The sequence below is a fragment of the Pistacia vera genome, unplaced genomic scaffold (genome assembly GCF_008641045.1).
Source record: "Pistacia vera cultivar Batoury unplaced genomic scaffold, PisVer_v2 Contig397, whole genome shotgun sequence".
In the NCBI taxonomy this organism is placed as follows: Eukaryota; Viridiplantae; Streptophyta; class Magnoliopsida; order Sapindales; family Anacardiaceae; genus Pistacia; species Pistacia vera.
The window spans coordinates 570,037-588,032 of NW_022196220.1; the positions used below are offsets into that span (position 1 = coordinate 570,037).

At 32.0% G+C, this 17,996-nt stretch overlaps 1 pseudogene; it reads left to right on the forward strand.

Moving 5' to 3' along the window:
* The first annotated feature begins 13,752 nt into the window (after positions 1–13,752).
* Positions 13,753–17,996, forward strand: LOC116141279 (annotated as a pseudogene).

Here is a 17,996-nt window from a genome sequence, read left to right on the forward strand (position 1 = left end):
TCAGATGATGCTTCGCCTTGTTATACAGTTAAATATTTTTAAGAAATTAAAAGTTGTTCTTACAAATTGTTATACCATAAGAATAAAGAAAGTTAAATAGTGAGGAAGCTTTGTAACGTATATACAATGAGAGCTCCAAGCTAAAATTAGTCGCAGAAAGTTTCTAGACAGCTGTGCTCTGATACGTTCAAAATGCTATTGCACGAGCTCTTAGAGGCATTAAAACGCCGGCGTAACAGTGGTCACTTTGCAGAAATTTCCGATGGATAATGACACTTTCTAATGCCATAACATTTCGATTCAAACATTCCGTTTTCTTCAGTTATTTGATACATGGGATTCGCAGTTCAGCTCCATCGAAGATAATTTCAACTGCACGTCAGTTTGGACTTAGAAGACGCTTAAACTTTATCCCTAACTCGTCCAACTTGACTGCATTAGGCAAATCTATGCGTCTTTTTGACTCTATGGCGTGAGAGTTCTCCGAAGTGACAGCTTTTGATTTGTTTTTTTTCGGCTTTCCGCTAAAGCATGTCGATACAAATCCGTGAAATGTTTAACCTTCACCGCTCTTATGTTGCGCGAGAAAGGGGGGACAAAAAACTCACAAGAAAGTTTGCGGAAGATAGGAATAATGATCCCAACATCTTGGACATCGGCGACAGTGGCTTCATCTGTGTCACTCACTGCAGCCTCAACTGCCATATTGGTGGCTCCATCTGGGGTGGCTGAGCAAGAAAACGCTATAAACAATCCTACAGGACAAAAGATGGTAGTTGATTTTCAAGTAAAAATCCCGCGTCATAGCCCTCAGGAAATCTTATTTAACAAAAAATCACCTCTATCCATTCTGTAAAATCTCGGGAAGGGCTCGATGATAAACACAGCATTCATGGTTTTCGAAAAATTTGCAAAAGCCGTTTAGGTCAAAATTATTCTAAGAATCTTCTTAGATTTAATTAGGCGAAAGCTTTAGTTACTACAGTGGCCAACTCAAAATTTTAAATTAAACGTGAACATATATGAATGTCTTGTATACCAACACTTTGAAATGATGGATCGAACACTCGAATGTACTTTAATTGAATCAAATTCTTGATTTATTTTCTTGTTGTAAAAAGAAACTTTAAATAATTTTTATGGAATAAATTTCAAAAGAACAAGTAGTATTTAATTGATGAAAAAAGCCTTAAATCTTATAATCTATATTTGTGTTGCAAGATAAGGTTGAATAGAATTTGGGTCAATTAAGGTTTATAAAAAATAAAAACTGGAAAATTTATTGATTATCTAAAAAAAAAAAAAAAAAAAATCTAAGTAAGAAAATATAGATATTTTAAAAATAAAGTAAATACCAGTAAAATAATATAAGATATATATATATATAAAATTTAAAATTAAAAAGTTGGGGGTGGGGGCACATGCCCCCTTCCTTTTATAATTGGGTCCGCTCCTATTCTACAATAATATTAATTAAATTATATTCTCTTTCAAAAGCAATGAATATTCTTTTAGTTCAGATTGCATTTCTTTTCCAATATATTAATCCCAGTTAAGGTTTCTTTTGTCAAGGAAAACTTTGATAATGTCATGCACTTTATATATAAAACGTAAATAAATACATTACCTTTGTAATTTCTCATGCCGAGTATAGAAATTAAAGATCTTTCAAAAAAGAATTGGATTCGATTAAAGATTGAAAGTAACAATTTACATTTCATGTTTTTTTCAAGTAAAGTATGTTCCTTCCTCATCAAATCAAAGTGAAACTAGAAGCCAGCCGGGTGGCCATCTAGAAAAATAAAATTGTGAAGGTTTAATTTCTTCTTTTAAGGGGGAAAAAAAATATTTAGTAAGTACTGAAAAGTCGTTTATCTCCTTTCATTTCTGTCAATACTTTGTTTGTCAATTCTCTAGATTTTACTCCTTTAAACTTAATTGTATTCTACTTATTTAGATTACTTTTGGATTATGTTGTTAGAAATTTTCGGATTAACATTAATTATAATTTTGTTTTAAACAAATCGGAAAAATGAGTAGTCCAAATGAGATATCCGATAGGCTCTATGTGATTATTTTATAATTGTCTAATACGCTTTATTATAATAATCTGGGTTACGATTATGTGGACTTGGTCTGTAACAGGTTTCAAGGTTTATTGGATTTTTAATGAGAGAACATAATAAACCATTGTTAAAATTGGTTAAGTTTCACTTCCAAACGTAATATAAAACAATTAAACTATTTGTAAGTCATCATGCAGAGCCCGTTATTAGAAAAGAAGATTTGTTACTTATCAAGATTTAGGAAAAAACAATCATGACACAAACAAGTTTGTCTATAATTCTTGACTCTTAATTAGTTTTTATACCTCCATGTGTGATTTTGAGATTCTGAAATTGATTGATTGGTTTGTGTTTCAATTCGGAAATTTTCTATCATGTTGCCTTCTTATATAAATTTGATTAATAACAATATACTTGTTTTTATTTGCTTTTATATTTATATAAAACACATATTACAAAACGTTTCATATATATTTATTTTTCTTAATACATATCTCTTCTTATAACAATTCATTAATAAAATTCTTTTGACGATACCAAATTTTTTTTCATCTTAATAAGTACTTATATCCTACGTACATTTTAAAAAGAATTAGCCAGATTAGATGAATTTTCTAGCTCGTCCTTGGCAATAACTCCTGTCATGAGAATTATTATGTTTGCACTTTGCAGTAAGAGCAGAGCCGGGAACTCTAAAATAGACAATGTCTCTTATTGTTGGGCTGTCCACCTATGTGTGGCTTAACAGAAAATTGGATTTTAAGCCCAAATCAATTATAACAAAGAAAAGTAAAGCTCTCTTAAAATTAGTAAAAAAATAATAAAATTAAGATAAATCACAACAGTTGGATCTGGGCATAGACACATATCTAAAAAAATCATCTAACCTATAAACCCTAATCATTCACAATCATCTCATTTAAAACAGAAAATAGAAAAAAAAATGTACTAAAGAAAATTGAAGAAGCATCGCCCATCGCTGGTGAGGCAATCACTGCTTGACTTCTAGACAAGCCAGATTGTTGCCTAGGCCACGTGGCCTAGTGGTGTCTGACCAAGCCAAATGTCGAACCGTGTTTGGCAAATCTGGATCGAAGCTTTGTCAGTGGCGTGTCACTTGACCTATTGGCTGTGATTTGGTTCTGAGAATCACATTAGTCTCATCCACAACAAACTCCCCCACCACCATCCACAATTGGAACTCACTTAAACCCTTAACCAATCCTACTCTCATGCCCAGTTTCTTAACCACTAAATCTATATCAACTAGGTTTTTTTCGTTTTTGTAAGTTTTTTTATTTTGTTTGTTCTTTTTTCATATAAATATATGATTATGATCTTGTGGGATTGTGTATGTAATTGGGAAGTTAAAATACCGAGGAGTACAATGTTAAAAAAATTGGAAAAAAAGTTGAAGTTACTTTGTTGTATCAAGATTTTGATTAATTTTGTTGATTATTCGAGGAGAACAATGTTAAAAAATTGGGAAGAAGGTGGGATTACTTTTTTTTCTCTTTTTGTTGATTGGGGGTGTCCGATCAGCTTGTGTGCATCTCAACCAGTCCCCTGAAGCCCCGAAGTGAACGATCAACTAGATAAATTCCCTTAATAGCCACCTCTATTAGTGTCTAAGAAGACTTAAACTTAAGAATCCATGTTGAACCCTTTTATTCTTTTACCATCAGGCTACTCAATGGTGGTTAAAATATGATTACTTTGCGGTATCAAGATTTTTTATTATTTTTACGAGAATATGTATTAAAGTTCAAATAGTTGGAGCTAGTGGAAGTCTGGAAGAATTTTGTTGTAGATTTGTTCTTAAATTTAAGATTTTGTATAATTTTTATAATTAATATATTATCTTTTATAATTATTTTCTGGTTTATCAAGTTTTTAATAGTTACAAAACACCATGAACTGGGGGTGAGCCTGCTCTAGGTATTGGGGTGAGCCTAGAAGCTTTGTTAATTATGTACCTCATGAAATTATAATGGATTTCTCTAGGTACTAGGATAGGCCTGGAAGTTCTGTTAATTATATATCTCATGAAACTATAATAGATTTCTCTCATCTTTTATGTAGGCTGGTTATGCCAAATCACGTAAATATCGTTTCTTTGTGTGGTGTGAGTGATTTTATTCCTATGTTATTCATCTTGAATGTATGTTTTCTTTTACACAATCTCCTAACATCGTCAGGGTGTGTTTAGTTTATAAAATGTTGTATTACTAGGAATGTTATATTAATGGAAAGTTAGATTACCTTGAAGATTACTAGAAATGTTTAGGGAAATGTGTTAGGTTGTTTGGAATTAATATGTTTAGTTGGGAGGAATAAATTGGTAGGTATGTTATATAATTTACTAAATTGCCGTACTTTTAAATATTCATATAATATTATTTTTATTATTATTTTCTTAATCATTTCTTTTAACCCCCTACATTTCAGATTTAGTTAAAACAACCGAGCAACCAAAAAAATTTAAGACTTAGCAAAAACACCCTCACCTACCCCAAGCCACCACCGCCAGCCAGCCAGCCACTACTAGCCAGCCACCGCCAGTAGCCGTAACAGCACAAGACCGGCTAGATTTCGCCATTTTTTGCCAAATCCATCATGGATCTAGCCAAAAATGACTAGAATTATAGCCAGAATTGGCCTTCGTTAATGGCCAGAACTTTGGTCATTAGTTCTAGTCATCTAGTTGTTAACGACGACCAAAGATTTAGCTATCTAGTTGTTAACGACAACCAAAGATCTGGTTGTCGTTAACAGCTAGAAGTTATAGATTTGGTCGAAAAAGCCAAAATAGATCTAGCCGTTTTTTGACCAAATCGACACACGACTAGCCATTTCTGGCCGGTCATGCACCTTTCAGACACCTACTAGTGATGGTGGCCGAAGGCCGATGATCTGGCCACCACTCTTGGGTAATTTTTTTAAAGTCCAAGGGCATTATGTCCTAAATTTTTTTTATGAAAGGATAAAATCATCCATGAATATATTTGTAAATTGTTTTCAAATTGAGGGCATTATTGTCCAAAAATTTTAATAGTTAAGGGTAAAATTGTAACAAAAATAAGATTACCAATAATCTTAAAATATCTTAGAAAATAAAGGTAATCAAATTATCTGCTATATTACCAATAGTAATTACTATTTGTTTTGGAGGATTACCGGAATCTTATATTACTTAACAACCAAACGTAGTAATTAAGAAATATAAGATGACATTACCTCGGTCATAGGAGATTTCTCCCAACCAAACAAACCCTCAAAGTCATTCATGCTCAACTCCAAGTACTTTCAATGCTCCAATTAGAACAAAATAGGATTGGTTTTTTCACCCACAAGACCTCTTATAAACTGTTGGATCACCTACTCCACCATTGATTAACTGAACAGATTCATGACGTTGAGTTTGGTGGTGTGACCGGTTCAGTTGCTGCATTCAATGTCACTCCATTTGCAGCATTCTTCACGTGTCCAAGAAGAAAACCTCCAAAAGGGTCCATGAGAGTTGTTTTGGAGGAGAGAAGCCTCTCCTTCTCGAAGTCTAGGCATAAGATACTGATATTTGCATCACTAAAACGTAGCTTAATGATATCTAGACAGGAAAATGCAGCGAAAACAAGAGAAAAACTGGCAAAATGGGAAGATGAGTTGATAACATTGACACCTATTTATGTCTTCTGAATTCTGACATGTTTTGTTTACAAACAAGGCTATTGCGCCAAAATAAACTCACAAAAGTTTGGACTGTACCAATAATAGCTACTTTCGACTAACTGTTAAAAGACAAATTCATGATGTTGTGAAGTGAAAAGTTTGATTAAAATTATGTATTTCAACAATTAACTTAACGGTGATTAATGTAATTTTTTAATTATGTTAATTGCGGATCACACAATATTCTGTTTGACATAATCTCTACAATATTCTGAGATCGTATACCTGACATAACTAAAAGATTACATAGTATTTACATAATTATAAAATATTTACAAAGGAAATCTTAACAAGGAACAGTAGACTAGAAGGAGACCGGGGCGGAGATTAAAAGGTTTATTTGCTGTGTCAGAAGAAGATATATAGAGTCCCTATTTTTGTACCTTCATTCGATTCCGACCAAAGGACACAACAGGCCGAAAACAAACCTAGCAATGCGTTTCAAATCCATTTATTAAGTCCATTTTCGGCCCATCACGGAGTTCATCTTTGGGCCCAAACGAGAAACAAAGCATCAACTCTGAAAATTCATTTTACTTGGTTAAAATTATAGTTTAGAAAAATGAGGGCATCTTTTAATTTAGAATTTTGATTCAAATTGAAAACACAAATTATCATCCTTAAATTTTTTACAATCCAATGAATATGAAAAAGAATTTAAAAATAGTTATTTTGTTTATCACCTCAGCAACCCTTACACCATTACTTGTATTGAATTTACAACTGAAAATTTGTGCAAAAAAATTTAAATCAAAATTGAAGTTAAAAGATCTTATTCCATTAGAAAAATAAATGAATTTTCATACCGAGCTTTACTCAACAACATTATTCTATTGTATATTTGCTTAAAGCAAACAAGCTTTTTAATTTTTTCAATTTATCTCGAATAAAACGATTCGAGATTGAATAACTCAAAATAAAAAAAAAATAAAAAAATTGAAAAAAAAAATCATATAATAAAAGTAGTTAACTCATTACCAAAAAGAAATACATAATCTCTTTAAGACCCATGACAAAATCTAAAAAGTCGAATTATAAACCGCAAAAAAGAATTAGAAAGAATNCCAAAGTTTTTCTTTAATTTGTAGAAACTAAAATAATGGACGCCCGTCCAAACATTTTTTTTTTTTTTTAAAGTATGGACGGGCATCCATTAGGAATGGACGCCCGTCCAAACGTAAGGGACGGCCGTCCATAACTTATGGACGGCCGTTCCCAAAGTTTTTTATTTTTATTTTCATAATTTATTTATGGACGGGCGTTCTTTAAATGGGGACGCCCGTCCTTTTTATATGGACGTCCGTCCATATAATATGGATGCCCGTCCATGTGAGTGAATGGCCGTCCAAATTTGATGGACGGCCGTTCACTAGAAAAAAATTGTAAAAAAATGAGAGGCGTGTTACACGTAGGCCGGTACACGATTTCGGTGCAGTTTTTTCGATGTCCGTAGTATTATTATTTTTTTAAAGTCCAAGGGTATTATGTCCTAAAATTTTTTTATGCGAGGATAAAATAATCCATGAATATATTTGTAAATTGTTTTCAAATTGAAGGTATTATTGTCCAAAAATTTTAATAGTTAAGGGTAAAATTGTAAAATAAGATTACCAATAATCTTAAAATACCTAAGAAAATAAAGGTAATCAAATTACATGTTATATTACCAACAGTAATTACTATTGATTTTGAAAGATTACTAAAATCTTATATTACTTAACAACCAAACGTAATAATCAAATAATATAAGATGACATTACCTCGGTAATAGGAGATTTCTCCCAACCAAACAAACCCTCAAAGTCATTCATGTCAACTCCAAGTACTTTCAATGTTTCAATTAGAACAAAGTAGGATTGGATTTTCCACCCACAAGACCTCTTATAAACTGTTGGATCACCCACTCCACCATTGATTAACTGAACAGATTCATGGGGTTGAGTTTGGTGATGTGACCGGTTCAGTTGCTGATGCGACCGGTTCAGTTGCTGCATTCAATGTCACTCATTTGTAGCATTCTTCACCTGTCCAAGAAGAAAACCTCTAGAAGGGTCAATGGGAGTTGTTTTGAAGGAGAGAAACCCCTCCTTCTTGAAGTCTAGGCATAAGATACTGATATTTGCATCACTAAAACATAGCTTAATGATATCTAGATAGGAAAGTGCAGCGAAAAACAAGAGAAAAACTGGCAAAATGGGAAGATGAGTTGATAACATTGACACCTATTTATGTCTTCTGAATTCTGACAGGTTTTGTTTACAAACAAGGCTATTGCGCCAAAATAAACTCACAAAAGTTTGGACTGTACCAATAATAGCTACTTTTGACTAACTGTTAAAAGACAAATTCATGAAGCAATTAACTTAACGGTGATTAATGTAATGTCCTAATTATATCAATTACGGATTACACAATATTCTGTTTGACATAATTAGGAGATTACATAATCTTTACAATATTTTGAGATCGTATACCTTACATAATTAAAAGATTATATAATATTTTCATAATTACAAGTGTTTACAATGGAAATCTTAACAAGGAACAGTAGACTAGAAGGAGACCGAGGCGGAGTTAAAAAGGTTTATTTGCTGTGTCAGAAGATATATATAGTCCCTATTTTTGTACCTTCATTCGATTCCGACCAAAGGACACAACAGGCCGAAAACAAACCTAGCAATGTGTTTCAAATCCATTTATTAAGTCCATTTTCGGCCCATCACGGAGTTCATCTTTGGGCCCAAACGAGAAACAAAGCATCAACTCTGGAAATTCATTTTACTTGGTTAAAATTATAGTTTAGAAAAATCAGGGCATCTTTTAATTTAGAATTTTGATTTAAATTGAAAACACAAATTATCATCCTTAAATTTTTTACAATCCAATGAATATGAAAAAGAATTTAAAGTTTATCACCTCAGCAACCCTTACACCATTACTTGTATTGAATTTACAACTGAAAATTTGCGCAAAAAAATTTAAATCAAAATTGAAGTTAAAAGATCTTATTCCATTAGAAAAATAAATGAATTTTCATACGGAGCTTTACTCAACAACATTATTCTATTGTATATTTGCTTAAAGCAAACAAGCTTTTTAATTTTTTTCAATTTATCTCGAATAAGACGATTTCAGATTGAATAACTCAAAATAAAAAAAAAAAATTGAAAAAAAAATCATATAATAAAAGTAGTTAACTCATTACCAAAAAGAAATACATAATCTCTTTAAGACCCATGACAAAATCTAAAAAGTCGAATTATAAACCGCAAAAAAGAATTAGAAAGAATTTTTGATATTTCATCTGAAGAAGTTCAAATTTCCTCTGAAAAGTCTGTAATCGAACTTTTTTACTGTTCCTTTGTAGCTATTAGTGAAACATATCCCATGCTCTTTTTGCCGTTGTTGCGTGTGTAATTTTCTCAAAAAGAGGATCATATAAATCTCTTAGTATGAAGACTTATATGTTCATAAACCACTATTACAAGTAAAAGAGGAAGAAAAAAAAAAAAGGAAGAAAGTTCATAATTAATACAAAATTAGAGGTTACTTAGGGGAGTAAAATTATTTTGGGGTAAAATAGAGAAATCCAAAACAAGAAAAATGAATACTTTGGATTATAGATGAGATATTTTAAAGGATATGTCACAATTAAAGCTTTGTATACACAACCAGTTAACCACTAGAAATTAAAGTCAACTTTGGCTAAGTCAACTATGATGTAATGTATATTTTATTAAGAAAATCAGCAATCCAACCTATAAAATATTTATTTAAGATTCTACTAATTATTTATTTAAAAAAATCCCACTTTTATTAATATATTTTAAACAATTTTATATACAAAATAAAATATAATAAAAGAAGGAAAAGGTGATAATCAATTAATTACCAAGTAGATGTAATTTGTTGTAATATTGTTGACTTTTATTAAAATTTAATTAATTATTAATTGACTAATTTAATAAACACTCAACTTGCCTTCTAGTCACTCATTTTATTATTCGTAACTTTTGGTAACGACATCTCATCTCTTTTGTACTATACAAGTCCAACATACTTAATTACACAAATGTGGTAAGTACATCTTCTGCGATTCAAATACAATACCCTAAGTATAATTAACATCAATAATTAAAGGGTTTGTCGTCTGATCACAAGGGACAAGTTATTGTGACTTATTTTATGTGGAATGTATAAAATAAAAAATAAAAAAATTTGGGCACAATAAATCTCATTATCTTAAATAGTTATTAGTGATGATGATTTTATTATCTTTATGATGTTAAATAATAAAATCCATAAAAATAAATATTTTTGTTGTTTCGATCAAATTAAGTATAGAAAATGGATAAATAAATAGTAATTGTAATCAATATGTAAAAAGAATGGATCAAAAGGCCAAGCAAATAATTGAAGTGGTTGACCAGAGAAGTATTAAATGAATAATTTATTAATCTAACTAAAACTTTATTAATTAGATATCTTATTAAAATATATTAATTTAAGGGTTAATACCATTTACATCCCCTGTGCTGTTACTCACGAAATTACCCAGACCCCTCAATTATCAGAAACTACTAGAGACCCCCTCTATTAATTTTTCTAGTTAAATTTAAAACAAAGGCAAAAAAGAGTTTTCAATCAAACTGAACACAAAAGTTTAGTAAAAAGCTGAACTACAAAATTTATATGTCAGAGGTAAAAATATTTTAACTTTATAATAAAAGCTAAATCTAAAAATAAAAATTCAAGTTAATTATAAAAATTAGTAAAAAATAATAAAATTAAGATAAATCACAACAGTTGGATCTGGGCATAGACACATATCTAAAAAAAATAATCTAACCTATAAACCCTAATCATTCACAATCGTCTCATTTAAAACCAAAAATAGAAAAAAAAATGTACTGAAGAAAATTGAAGAAGCATCGCCCATCGCTGGTGAGGCAATCACGACTTGACTTCTAGACAAGCCAGTTTGTTGCCTAGGCCATGTGGCCTAGTGGTGTATGACCAAGCCAAATGTCAAACCGTGTTTGGCTGTCAATGACGTTTGGCAAATCTAGATCGAAGTTTTGTCAGTGGCGTGTCACCTGACCTATTGGCTATGATTTGGTTCTGAGAATCACATTAGTCTCATCCGCAACAAACTCCCCCACCACCATCCACAACTGCAACTTACTTAAACCCTTAACCAATCCTACTCTCACGCCCAGTTTCTTAACCACTAAATCTATATCAACTAGGTTTTTTTCGTTTTTGTAAGTTTTTTATTTTGTTTGTTCTTTTTTCATATAAATATATGATTATGATCTTGTGGGATTGTGTATATAAGGGCAATTCAGATATTTAACAGGTCAATCACAGTCAAGATCTAACTTAACAGTCAAAATAGACGGTAGGGGGTCTCTCTGATAGTTTATGATAATTTAAGGGCTAAAGAGATATTGTGAGCTAAAGGGATGTAAATGGTATCTGATTTTTTAAATTATTTATCCCCAGGAAAGATTTTATGCAATCTTTTAGCACAAGCCATTTTATTGTGATTCGTTTTCTGAATTTCTAATCCATCATTAATCTATAATTAAAATAATTTATGAAGAAAATAATTAAATCATGTGATAAAGAAATTATAAATTATAGATATCAAATTACAAAAATCTCAAATTATTCATTTAGTATATTAAAGATAAATTTTAAATAAATTATAATTTCCAATAGCAAATATATTCTATATACGAATAATAATATATCAAAGAAAATAAAATAGACCAGGTCATACTAACAATAACGATAACAATTTCTCAGGTATAATGAGGTGAGAGTGATGTATAGACTTGTAATATTAGATAATGAACTTGTGGCATTTAGTGGAAGACTTAGAATATTAAACTTGTTTGAACTTTTAAATTTAATTTTCTATCTTTCATTTTCAATTTGAATTAGATAATGATATTTGATAGTAATGTAACTACAGTATATACTTAAAGCATTAAATACATAATTTATTAATCTAACTAAAACTTTATTAATTACCTATCTTATTAAAATGTAAGAGAAATTGATTAATTTAAGGGTTAACACCATTTACACCCCCTGTAACTCAGGATATCACCTAGTGCCCTCAGTTATCAGAAACTACTGAGAGACATCGTTCGTTAATTTTTTTAGTTAAATTTAACGGGAACAATGGCAAAATAGAGTTTTCAATTAAACTAAACACAAAAGTTTAGTGAAAAGCTGAACTTCAAAATTTTTATGTAAAAGGTAAAAATATTTTTACTTTTTAATAACAACTAAATCTTAAAATAAAAATTCATGTAAATTATAACAATTTGTAAAAGTAAAAAGATTAAGACAAATCACAATAGTTGGATTTGGGCATAGACACATATCTTGAAAAATCATCTAACCTACAGACCCTAATTGTTCACAATCTTCCGATTTAAAACCAAAAAAAAAAAGAAAAAAAAAAAAGTACCGGAGAAAATTGAAGAAGCATCGATCCTCGTTCGTGAGCTAACACGACTTGGCATCTAGACAACCAGATCATTGCCTAGGCCGCGTGCCCTGGTGGCGTCTGACCAAGCTAGATGTCGAATCGTGCTTGGCTATTGGCAACGTTTAGCCACTTTGGATCGAAGCCTTTGCCAATGGTGTTTTGCCTCGCCTATTGGCTGCAATTTGGTCCGAGAAATCACATAAGTTTCATCCGTAACAAGCTTCCCACCACCATCCACAATCTCAGCTCACTCAAACCCCACACATCCATTCACCCAACCTCAACCAAGAATAATGCTAGGTCCATAACTCAATCTTACAACTTTCTCCCATAACCCCCAACATGGCAGCTCATCATTGGTCAGCTCACAAAATAGATCCCGACTACTTGTATGGGTCTCACCTGCCCATTTGTGAGCTAACCAATAACTAGTTGTCATGTTGAGGGTTGTGGGAGATGGTTGGCACCTAGCATTATTGCTCAACCAATCCCACTCTCACCTCCATTTTGTTAATATTGAATCTACATCAACATGGATTTTTTTTTTTTTTAAGTTTTTTTTGTGTTGTTCTTTTTTCATATGAACAATGATTTTTGATCTTGTGGACTTGGTGTTGTAATTGGAGTTAAAACATGAGGAGAACAATGTTAAAAAATTGGGAAACTGTGAAATTACTTGTTGTATCAAGATTTTTGATATTTTGTTGATTTATTTTATGAGAATATGTTTAAGTTAAATAGTTAGAGGGTGGAAGTCTAGAAGAATTTTGTGTAGATTTGTTCTTGATTTAAGTTTTTTTTAATTTATATTAATTATATTAGCTTTTTTAATTATTTCGGTTTAGTTAATATTTAATAATTTTCTATATTTGTTTTTTATTGATATTAAATGTTTTTAATAGATTTATATTTTAAACGTTTTTATCAAGTTTTTAATATTTACAAATTCAAAAGTGATGATTAAGGGATTCGATATTTAACAGGTCAAACACAGTCAAGATCTAATTTAACAGCCAAAATAGAGGCAGGGGGTCTTCACAGTTTCTGATAATTGAAGGGCCAAGTAACTCTTGAGTTAGGGGAGTAAAATCCTTAATTTAATGATTTTAATCCCAACTTATTTTTTAATTATTTATCCCCAAGAAAGATTTTATGCATTTTTAGTACAAGCCATTTATTGTGATTCCTTTTGATTTCTAATCAACTTAATCATAATTAAAATAATTTATGAAAAAAATAACCATCATGTGATAAGGATATTATAATTATGGAAATCAAATACAAGATCTCCATTATTCATAATATATTAAACCATGTGACAAGGAAGTGTTATTGTTTTAAGTAAAGTTTAAAATTATAAATACGATACTATAAATTATATACGATAATAATATATCAAAGAAAATAAAGTAGACTGAGTCATAATAATAACGATAACAATTTCTTGATATAATGAGGTGAGAGATATGTAGACTTGTAATTTGACAATGATCTGTGGCATTTAGTGGAAGACTTATAAAATTAAACTTGTTGGAATTTTAAATTTTCTATTTAATTTTCAAATTGAATTAGATAATGATATTTGATAGTAATTAACTATATACTTAAGGACTTCATCCAATGTTTTCATCAAATACTAATCCCAATGTCCACTAGAATATTGTCCTTTTTATATTTGTAAAATATTTGATTTTTTATGAAAATAAGATTTAAAAAATGAAAACTATAAAAACTTTACAAATAAAATGATGTGTAATTTTAGAGGGTTTATTTATTTATCACTATGAGAGTGTTCAATATGGGCAACTTATTATTATTGAAAATTACTATCAAAAACCCTTTAAAAATATTAATAACGCTTAAAAAAATTTACACGTCAACGTAATAAAAACATGAAAAAAAAATTTATAAATAAAGATAAAATGAAAATTATTAACATAGTAATGAATAAACTAATTCACATATTTTTCATATATCACTCTCATTATTATATTGAACTTTTCATTCAATTTGAGCCACTATTTATACATAAATTCATACATATTATACGTATAACATTATTAAAACTTATATCTGTTGAAAAAAAAAAAAAAAAAAAAACATTCCATGTCAAACATATTCCTTTTTCAAGACAAAAATAGTAAAACTCAAAATATAAATTTAAACAAAATCTTAATATTCGAGAAAATATTACATTTACAAAGAATTTTTCTTTTATCTATTATACGTCGCAATCTTTTAAATTTTAAACCATTAGTTTAATTTTTCATTCTAAAAATTCTTCATTTTTCTCTAAAGACAAATATGCCAAAAATTTCCAAGCACAAGTGTACATATCTCTCTTTGGTTCCAAGTTTTGGTTTCCTGAGTAAGTAGTAGTTGAGGAGTATAGTAGTTGTTGCCATGTACCGAGAGAACGTTAGCTCTGCTGACTTTGTCTCGCCACCCTACTTTTCTTCTGTCTTCTCTACGTCAACTTTTGATTTTGACTTTCACTTTCTATTCTAACTTAAACTTCCTTTAGCTTAAACCTTCCACAACTCTCCTCTTTAACGTCCTTTCTAAGTCTTCCCCTCAAGGCTCGACTAAACTGACAGGAACCCGAAACAAACAAAACGAAACAAAACAGAAAACAAAACAAAAACAAACCCAGTTTCTTTTTTCTTTTTTCAGCCATGTGTGTGAAGAAGCTCAAAGTGTGGTTTTGATTTTGACTGTTGGTTTGAGCTTGTGGGCAGGTTTGTGGTTGAGAGAGCAGTTTGAGGTGTGTGTCGCCTTTGAGCCTGCGTGGAAAGCGCGACGGTTCAATTGGGAACTTTGGGATTCCTGACGGAGGTTTTCTGGTGGGGCTGTTGTGTATCCTGATAAAGGAACTTTGGTTGTGCAGCTTTTGAGGGTGATAAGCCTTTCAAATCTAAGTTTCCCAGACCGACTATTCTGCTTCTTGATAGAGGAGGTGAGTTTTTTCTGGAAAGTTTTCTGGGTTGACTTTAAAGTTTAAAGTTTGTTGACTTGGCTTGATTGATTGTTGGGGATTTGATTGATTAGTTTTTGAATTCAGATTTCCTTTGTGGTTATGTTTATTTACGTTTTATTTGCTTTTAGGTTGGATTTTATATGAATTTAGTAAGACTTTCTTTTTTAAGTCTTGTTTTGAATAGGTGCTCTGTTTTGCCTGTTTCTACTTTGCAATTGCTTTATAGCATTTGTAGGCCACAAATTGTCACTTTTTCTCTTGTAGAAACCCTTTAGTCTTCAATTGAGAAAACTAAAATCAAATTATTTAATGAGAGAAAAAACAAATTACTAATGAGAGATAACGATGTTTCATTTCAAGTGTCTTGAGTGATTTGAGCTAGAGCAAAGAGGCATGAAAGTTTTAGTGTTTAATCTTATGTTGATTGGTTTTTCTTTCCCCTTTCTTGCACTCTAGAGTGCTACTTTGCCTTGAAGGTATGGAATGGTCAAACAGGCTGGAGCAGCGGCGGTTTTAGTTGCAGATAACATAGATGAACCTCTGATCACCATGGATTCTCTGAGGAGAGCACGATGCGATGGGTTGTAGAGAAAATTGGAATCCCCTCGGCGCTGATAGAGCGCTCCTTTGGCGAGAGCTTGAAGCAGGCCTTGAAAAAAGGAGAGAAGATGTTGTGATAAAATTGGACTGGAGAGAGTCAGTGCCCCATCCTGACCAGAGAGTTGAGTATGAATTATGGACAAACAGCAAGACGAGTGTGGAACTCTGCGATGAGCAGATGAACTTTGTGAAAAGTTTCAAGGGCCATCTCAAATCCTGGAGAAGGGAGGGTACACTTTGTTACACACACTACATAACCTGGTATTGCCTCAGGCTTTTATTCTCAGCAGTCAATGCAAGTCTCAGTGCATAAACGCGGAAGATTTGCGCTCCTGATCCGGACAGGATTTTGGAGAAGGGTACAAGGGAAGGATGTGGTTTTCGGAAACTGAGGCAGCTTTGCGTGCACAGAGTGGCCATGAAAGCAACCGGTCCTGGGTTTGGTGGGATTATGTGACTGTTTTCATATCAGAGCTCCATGAAGGAGAAAAAGTACAGCAAAGAATGCGCTGAGGATGTCATGAAATACTTGGTAGGACCGGTTTGATTAGTAGTGCTAAATTGGATCTTTTGTGTTTATAATGATTTTATCTTATTAACTCAGCTGCCCCTGAGAAGATCAAGAAATGTTGGGGGATCCTGAAGCTGATGTGGAAAATGAAGTGTTGAAAACTGAGCAACGCACGGTATTCAACTTCTCAGAAAAAAAAAAAAATGTTTATGTGGCTCAATTATAGAACTCCTGGCCAGCATCAAATAACTTATTGTTTTTTTTGTTTCATTTTCAATTTAGATTGGTCGAGGATCTCGTGGGATGTTACCCCTTGCCAACACTGTCATCATAATGTTCAATATCGAGGTTGTAATTTATCATCATCATCATTATATGTATCCTGCTTTTATGTAATTTAAACAATAGACTAATCTGGATGCTGAAGCCCTTAATTTTATTTTCTGCAGGAAAATTGGAGAGAACTGCGTGCTCAAGGCCCTAGTGCTGGATTCAAGGAGACAACTGATCCTTCAATTTGTCAAGTTCGGTTGTTATACCTATTTTAGACTTATTCTGTATGACTGGGATTACTTGACGTTTCAGAAATGTATTAGTTGCTTTTCTTTCCCTTTTTGAATTGCTTCATTTTGTTTTGGCAGATCTTGAGACTAATGGTGCCTTGAAAGGAATGGCGGCTGTTGGCAGGACAGCAAAGCAACATCACTGCTTGCAAGGTACACCATATAAATTTACAAAATTCTTGTCAGTAATGATTCTGTAAAGTGGAATTAAGGGGAATCGGAACTTGTTCAGGACACATTTAGGGGAGAGTGTGCGAGTGCCCTACTGTGAAGGGTGTCCAGTACAGAGGAGATGGATATTTATCTGGTATGTACAATTGTTCTAATAAGATGACAATTCTGTTTTCCTGTTGCTGTGTCACAGATACTTTTACTTTAATTTACAGCCTATGGACCTGGAAGGGTTGAAATAAACAATGGAGGGTGCGGGCGGATTCCAAAAATGATTAACCTTCAGCCTGCTCGTTCAGTGATTTTTTCCTTCTCTATGATTTTAATCTTTTTCTCTATGCTATGTTATCTTCTTTAGAGGCTACTGAAATTCATTTTATACAGCAGGAGTTCAGTAATGGGATGTTCGTGTCCAAAAGGCTTCCTGGCAATGGTCTTACTGTGAAGGTGTATTACTTCTCCAGTAGTATAACTTTTTCATCTTTCGAAATATATATCTGATATTGTTGTTGTGTCCTCTTGTTTGCACCAGACATCAATGAAGCAAGGAGCGTTCCGCTGTCAGTGTGATGGCTGCTCCTGTAAGAATACCTGGGGAGGATATGAGGCAAGTGTAAAGGGGACCTTCTTTACATAAAGGAACAAGATACTTGTTGGTAAGGCAAAGAAATTTAAAACTTCTTCCTTGATGTATTGGCTATGATCCTTTTTCATTGATCCTAAATATTTAATTCATAGTCTAATCTTTGTCTCCAATGTACAGAAAGAAGTGGATCGAAATTTGGATGGTTCCTCACTTTGTGGTCCTAGCATTGTGGTCGGCGCTGGTTTAGCTGGTTTATATTCTACAAATACAGACTCCGGGTATGGTTAA